Raw genomic sequence first — 8,597 nt, forward strand, 5'->3', positions numbered from 1 at the left:
CTCCTCGAAAAACTTTACAAGGTTCATTAAACATGATCTACCATGCATAAAGTCATGCTGACGATCCTTAATCAGCCCTTGGCTGTCCAAATACTTGTATATACAATTTCTCAGAACACCTTCCAATAATTTACCTACTTCTGATGTCAGGCTCACCGGCCTGTAATTACCTGGTTTACTTTTGGAGCTTTTTTTAAAACAACAGAACAACATGAGCTACCCTCCAATCCTTCGGCACCACATCTCTGACTAAGGACATTTTAAATATTTCTGCCAGGGCCCCTGCAATTTCTACACTAGTCTCTCTCAAGGTCCGAGGAAATACTATGTCAGGCCCGGGGGATTTATCTACCTTTATTTGTTGTAAGGCAGCAAGCACCTCCTCCTCTTTAATCTCTATATGTTCCATGACACTACTGCTTGTTTCCCTTCCTTCCATATATGCTATACTGGTTTCCTGAGTAAATACTGATGCAAAAAAAACTGTTTAAGATCTCCCCCATCTCGTGAGGTTCCACACATAGATGACCACTCTGCTTTTCCAGGGGACGAATTTTGTCCCTTACTATCCTTTTACTCTTAACGTACTTATAGAAACCCTTCGGGTTTACCTTCATATTATCTGCCAAAGCAACCTCATGTCTTCTTTTTGCCTTCCTGATTTCCTTCTTTCGTACTTTCTTATATTTTCTATACTCTTCAAGTACAGTACCTCATTTGTCCCTTGTTGCCTTTACCTGCTATACACCTCTCTCTTCTTCTTAATCAAATCGCCAATATCCCTTGAAAACCAAGGTTCCCTATGCCTGTTAACTTTGCCTTTAATCCTGGCAGGAACATACAAACTCTGCATTCTCAAAATTTTGCCTTTGAAGGCCTTCCACTTACTGAACACGTACTTGCTAGAAAACAACTTATCCCAATCCACTCTTCCTAGATCCTTTCTCATTTCCACAAAATTGGCCCTTCTCCAATTTAGAACCTCAACTCAAGGACCAGACCTACTCTTATCCATAATTAACTTGAAACTAATGACATTATGGTCACTGGACCCAAAATGTTTGCCTACACATACTTCTGTCACTTGACCTGTCTGGTTCCTTAATAGGAGATCAAGTATTGCATCCTTTCTCGTAGGTACCTCTATATATTGATTTAGAAAACTTTCCTGAACACATTTGACAATCTCCAAGCCATCTAGCCCTTTCACAGTGTGGGAGTCCCAGTCAATATGTGGAAAGTTAAAATCCCCTACTATTACAACTTTCTGTTTCTTACATTGGTCTGCTATCTCTCTACAGATTTGCTCCTCCAATTCTCTCTGACAATTGGGCGGTTTATTCCTCCCCATAGATGCTCCTGACCTTCTGAGTTCCTGCAACATTTTGTATGTGCTACTCTGGATTTCCAGCATCTGCAGAATCTCTGGCATTTACATCTTTTCTATAGCATGGAATCCAGAATGGCACATAATGCTCCAAATAAATACAGCATAGCCAACATTTTGTACAACTGTAACATAACATTCCAACTCTTCTACTCTTGAGTCTTCTTCATCATCCTGCTTATCAAAGTTATCAATTTCAGGAAGCTATGTACTTGTATGTTAAGATCTCTTTGTTCAACACACTCCCCAGGGCCTTGCCATTCATTATATATGTCCCACCCTAGTTTCTCAATGTCAATAAAACTGAGGATCTGATGATAGACTTTAGGAGAGGGAAACCAGAGGTCCATGAACCAGTAATCATCAGAGAAACATAGAAACATAGAAAATAGGTGCAGGAGTAGGCCATTCAGCCCTTTGAGCCTGCACCGCCATTCAGTATGATCATGGCCGATCATCCAACTCAGAACCCTGTACCTGCTTTCTCTCCATACCCCCTGATCCCTTTAGCCACAAGGGCCATATCTAACTTCCTCTTAAATATTGCCAATGAACCAGCCTCAACTGTTTCCAGTGGCAGAGAATTCCATAGATTCACCACTCTCTGTGTGAAGAAGTTTTTCCTCATCTCTGTCCTAAAAGGCTTCCTCTTTATCCTTAAACTGTGACCCCTCATTCTAGAATGGTTGAGAGGGTCAGTAACTTTAAATTCTTGGGTGTCACTATCTCAGAGGACCTGTCCTGGACCCATCATATAAATATTATTGCAAAGAAAGCACAACAGGGCCTCTACTTCCTTAGGAGTCTGTGGAGGTTTGGCAAGTCATCGAAAAGCTTGGCAATCTTCTATAGATGTGTGGTGGAACGTGTGCTGACTGGCTATATTATGGCCTGGTATAGGAACACAAATGCCTTTGAACGGTAAAATCCTACAAATGGAAGTGGATTCACTCCAGTACATCATGGGTAAAACCCTCCCAACCATTGAGCGCATCTGCATGAAACATTGCTGTAGAAAAGCAGCATCCATCATCAAAGATCCTCACCACCCAGGCCATGCTGCCATCAGATAGAAGGTACAGGTGCCTCAGGACCTGTACCACCAGGTTCAAGAAGAGTTCCTACCCCTCAACCATCAGGCTCTTGAACAAAAGGAAATAGCTACACTCATTTAAGGACTCTCTTATATTGCTATTTCATGCTTGTTCTTTATTGCTATTTATTTATATCTGCATTTGCAGTTTGTTTACAATTCCTGATGTTTGCAGTTAGTGTTCTATAGATTTGCTAAGTATGCCTGCAGTAAAAGAAACTCAGGGTCCTAACGAAGGGTCTCAGCCCGAAACGTTGACTGCTCGTTTCAACGGATGCTGCCTGACCTGCTGAGTTCATCCAGCTTGTTTGTATGTCTTGTTTTGACCACAGCATCTGCATTATACTTTGTGTTAAGAATCTCAACTACAACTATCGCTACAACTACTTGGCTCCAGACCTTAACATAGCTAAATTCCAGAGATGAGCAAAAAATGATTGCCGTTGCTATCAAGAAAGCATTTGAAGTCATAAAATTAAGAATATTGTAAATTGTAAAGAAGTTAGTGATAAATTGCATCAACCTATAGACAGGGTGATAGAATGGGCAGATGTGTGGAAGATGAAGTTTAATATGCATAAGTATAAGGTAATACATTTGTAAGGAAGAATGAGAATAGACAGTATGGAAAGTACACTGCAGCATGGCAGCGTAACATTAGCATAATGCTTTACAGCACCAGTAAGTGCAAACAGGGCTCAATTCCTGCTGCTGTCTGTAAAGAATTGTACGTTCTCCCCTTGACCTTGTGGTTTTCCTCCAGGTCCTTATGTTTCCTGACATATTTCAAAGATGTAAGGGTTAGGGTTAGTAAGTTAGGGTATGCGATGCTGGTGCTGGAAGCACAGCAACACATATGGGCCACCCCCAGCACAATCCTTGGGTGGTGTTGGTTGTCGATGCAAACACATTTCACTGTATCAATCTTGATTAATATTAAGATAATTTTTAAACTCCTTCATCTTTAATGCTGTCATAAAAAACATGCAGGAGCAGAATGACTTGGTCCATGGGTACACAAGTCACTGAGAGTATCAGGGCAGGTTGAAAAATCATTGAATAAGCTAAGCACAATTCTTCCCATTTCTGATGAGGGATTATATATTTCAAGTGTTGACTGTTTCTCTTTCCACAGATACTGTTGATCTGCTGGGTTCTTCTAGCATTTTCTGCTTTCTTTTCAGATTTCCAGCATCTGAATTTTTTTGATCTTCACAATGCAGCCCAGTCAAACTCTCCGATACTGACTCCCATCTATACCTCCTACTGCCTTGGAAAGACAGCGAACATAATCAATGGCCCTCCCTACATCAGTCATTTCTCTCTCATTGGACAGAAGATATAAAAGCTTGAGAGCATGACCCACCAGGCTCAAGGACAGGTTTAATCCCACTATTATCAGACTCCCGAACAGACCTCTTACATGCTAAATTTGAACTCTTCATCTCTCAGTCTACCCCATTGTGGCCCTTGCACTACCTGAACTGCATTTCCTCTGTAAAAGCAACATTCTGTTTTCTTTTTACTACCTCTAAGTAATTATGCACAGGATGATCTGGCCAGATAGCATGCAAAACAGAAGTTTTTTTACTGTATTTCAGTATGTGCAACAATAATAATCCAATATCAATGTTACAGAGGTATATAGTATAAAAGCAGGGAAGTTATGCTGGAGCTTTATAAAACACATTGATAGGTCAGATTATTGTGCTTAATGATTGCCTCATTATGTGAAAATATTAAAGAGGGACCAGAATTAACTTATGGGAAGAAATTTCTGGGTGGAACTGATGAGTTGCTCTGGTTGAGAGCCTGGGCAGAGATGTTGGGCTGAATGGCCTCTTTCTGTGTCGGAGTCAATGTATGATTCCAGGATCATGTGTAGCATTCAACACCCTGGGAAAATTGAATTCAATGGAAATCAAAAAAAGACTTACCAATGGTTGTGAGTCTTACCTTGCACAAAATTGGCAGAGATCAATTGTCCCAGACTCAGAGTATCACTATAAGCCTTCTTCATGGCAGTATCCTTGCATAAAACCATCTTCAGTTCATCATCAATGACTTCCCCTTATGATAACATCATGCAGCAAGACCTGGAAAACATGTATGAACTGTAAATAGTACAGTAAGGCTTATTACAAAAGTATCAAGCAACAACAATCACTAACAACAGAAAATTTAATCAACTAGCTTGGATACTGAACGGTATTACTGTCATCAATCCACATCCTGGAAGTCAACTTTGAACATAAACCCAACTAGACCAGTTACCAGTTACCACTGCTGATACAAGAGCAAGCAGATCCTGGGTATCCTGCAGTAAGTGTGGTAAGGGGCAGCACAGCAGCATAGTAGTTAGCACGCTTTACAGAGCCAGTTGTAAGATCAGGGTTTGACTCCCACCACTGTCTATAAGGAGTTTGTTTGTTCTGCCTGAGATAACATGGGTTTCTTTCAGGTGCACCGGTTTCCTTCTATGTTCCAAAGACATGGTTAGGAATAGTGAGTTGTGGCCATGCTGTATTGGCACTGGAAGCTTGGTGACACTTGTGTGCTGCTCAGCATAATTGTCGCCAATTTGAATTGACACAAATGACACATTTCACTGGATGTTTTGATATACATGTGACAAACATAGCTAATCTCTAATCTCTTATGTTTCGAAACCCCAAAGAGATCCCACAGCATGATTGTGATACGATACACCATATTCATCTTGATGGCTGTTATGCCATTCAAGAGGCTTGACATTATCCAGGACAATAGACCCACTTAACTGGTACCCCTCTGCTACCTTAAACATTAATTCCATATACCATTATCACACAATGGAAGAAGTGTACATCAACTCCCAAATGTACTGTAGTTACTTGCCCAGCCTGCTCTGACAGTTCTCCAAAACCATGACTTCTACCATCAAGAAGTGCAAGGTCAGCAGGCACGATGTAACACTACTTCTGCAAGTTCCCTTCCAAGTCAAACAACTTTCTGACTTAAAAATATATTGTTGTTCCTTTAGTATTTCTGAATCTAAATTCTGGAACTCCCCTCACCTCACCAGAAGGACTGCAGTAGTTCAAGATGGGTACTTTCTCAAGAGCAGGAAGGAATGGGCAATAAAAATTGGCCTTTTTATTGATGCCTAGAACAGTAGTGTCATTATGGAAAAGGAGAATTCAGCCCATTGAGTCTACACCAACCAACAACCATCCATTTACACAAATCCTACATTAACTGTATTTTTCAAAATTCTCAACGCACCCCAGACTCTGCCACATACCCACATACTAGGGGCAATCTATAGTACTAACCCACACACGGCTTTGGGATGTGCAAAAAATCCAAAGCAACCAGAGTAAACCCATGCAGTGATGAGGAGAATGAACAGTCACCATGCAGACAGTGGTCAAGCTAAGAATTAAATCCAGCTTTCTTGCTTTGCGATGCAGCACCTCTACTAGCTGCTGCTCCTGAATCCCCAAAGATGAATTTTAAAAAAATTCTCATCATAACTCTGTCTACCATACATAATTCTCCATTTTTGTTCACACCATTTTCTTAGTACTTGTTTCCTATTATTACTGTGTACGTATTTATTTATTTATTGGGACACGTCGTGGAATAAGCCCTTCCAGCCCTTCAGTCTGCACTGCCCAGCATTCCCCCGATTTAATCCTAGCCTAATCAGGGGACAATTTACAATGACCAATTAACCTACTAACTCGTATGTCTTAGGACTGTGGGACAAAACTGGCACCAGATAAACCCACACAGTCACCCGGAGGTCATACAAACCCCTTACAGACAGTGGTGGGAAATGAATCTGAGTTTCTGTACTGTAAACTGTTGTGTTAACCACTATGCTACTGTGCTACCCCTACTTGTAATAGACTCTTGGATTTCCTTTTGTTAGCAGTCAGTCTACTCCCATATAGTCTCTTAGTTTTTCACTTCCTCTCTAATGTCTTTATACAGTAAGTTCTATTGTAAAGTTACAAGAAACATCATATTATAGAAAACTGCATTATATAAACAATAAACAATTGTGCCAATGGGTAAAATAAGTTTGGGGCTAGAGTTTTAGACTTGAAATAAGGAAGTTATTTTTCCCATGTGATTTTCAAAAATAAAGATGCTAAGCATACTAAAGACTGGACGTGGCATTATTCAATGAAGCATCCTTGTACAAGCGTCAATAGAAGCGATTTCTTGTTAATTTTCAATGTCCTTTGGCAATGCAATTAACAACCTGTGTTCTTAAGAAATAATTGTGTCTGATTACTATACGGAGTTGAGACATGAAGAGCCTTTTATTCCAAAACTGTGTTTTTCAAAACTAGTTTTCTTTACCTGCTGGTCAACTTCTCAAGTAAACTCTTAAGTCTTTCTCTCATTCCAGGTCAATGTCATGTTATAATAAATTTGATGGCGTGATACAAATACTATAGTGTATTTGTATTACATGGATCATCTGTATACAACTAGTGTTCACTGATTCAATAAAATTATATCCAACCCACATTCTAGAAAGATATGAATGAACTGTCTATATTCAGTTTGGCTTTTTCTTATGGCTATCTACATTTGATTTGTCATATTTTAACATGTCTTAAACAGTTACATGTTTGGACTGTGGGAGTATACCAGAACACCCAGAGAAAACCTATGCAGTCATGGGGAGAATGTACAAACTCCTTACAGGCAGCGGTGGGAATTGAACCCGGGTCGCCTGTACTTTAAAGTGTTGTGTTAACCACTATGCTACTGTGCCACCCAAGAACATATATATGTCACCATATACAACCCTGAGATTCATTTCCTGCAGGGATCATCAGCAAATTACAGAACCAATGAAAGATCAATCAGAGTGCAGAAGACAACAAAGTGTGCAAATGCAAATATAACTAAATAGCAACAAATAACAACAACATGAGATAATGAGATAAAGAGTCCTTAAAGTGAGATCTTTGATTGTGGGAACTTTTCAATGATGGGGCAAGTGAGTGTAGTTATTCCCTTTAGTTCAAGATCCTGATGGTTGTGGTGTGAGTCCTGGAGCTTTTGTACCTTCTACCTGACAGCAGCAGAGAGAAAAGAGCATGGCCTGGGTGTTGCTTTCCTACAACAGCATTTCACGTATTGATGTACAGGGCCGAATCCACTACCTTTTGTACGATTTTCTGTTCAAAGGCATTGGCATTTCATTATTTCTTCGGGATGTGAGTTTCATAAGGAAGGCTCAAATTTATTGCCTGTCGCTAATTGCCTTGAGGGAGTAACACAGGGCCATCTTGCACTCCAGCAATATTTTAGAGAAATTTTCAGGATTTTGACTCAGCAACAATGAAAGAACAGTGATTTACTTCCATGACAGTGTGCTAAATGATGATGAATAGCTTTATTTGTCACATGTACATCAAACATACAGTTAAACATGTCATTGGCATCAATCAAATCAGCAAGGATTGCGCTGGGGCACCACACTTCCCAGCAACATGTACAGGGGACCTAAAGGTGGTGGTGTATCCACATGGCTGCAGCCTTGTTTCCTTGGTAGAGGGTGTGTTTTGAAAATGTCAGAATAACCCAAACAAGTAATTACTGTTTATTTTGCAGATTTGTAACTTGTTCTGAAATTAAGTGGTTAAAGGTGAAAAGCATGAAGTAAAATTGGATGGAAACATGAGAAATGATGGAGACGAATCATTGGAAATACTTGTGTGGAATTGGGGTCCTAAATATTGACACAGACTACTTGGACTCAATAGTTTGCTCTATCACAATAGACCTAAATACAGTAAACTCTGACAATTCATCATATTTGGGAGTTTGTTGGTGTCAGACTGGCAAATTTTCTCTACTACTGTATGTTATTTATATTGATACCTCAGCAGAACAATTTTCCAAACGAACAGGAATGTCTCCAGGGGACATGGGAACTTGCATGGATGGATGGAAGGATCTGGAGCTTCAACGACCGGCGAGGGAGCCCGGGAAATAGGGCTTCGTTAAGTACGCAGAATCAGTCCCCGAGTATCGAGGAAAGTGTGTGGAACCAGAATCTCGGTGAACTTCAGGAGACTGTTTATTATTTTTCTCGTTATTTTTTCCGCA

Source organism: Hypanus sabinus, chromosome 1, assembly GCF_030144855.1.
Source record: "Hypanus sabinus isolate sHypSab1 chromosome 1, sHypSab1.hap1, whole genome shotgun sequence".
In the NCBI taxonomy this organism is placed as follows: Eukaryota; Metazoa; Chordata; class Chondrichthyes; order Myliobatiformes; family Dasyatidae; genus Hypanus; species Hypanus sabinus.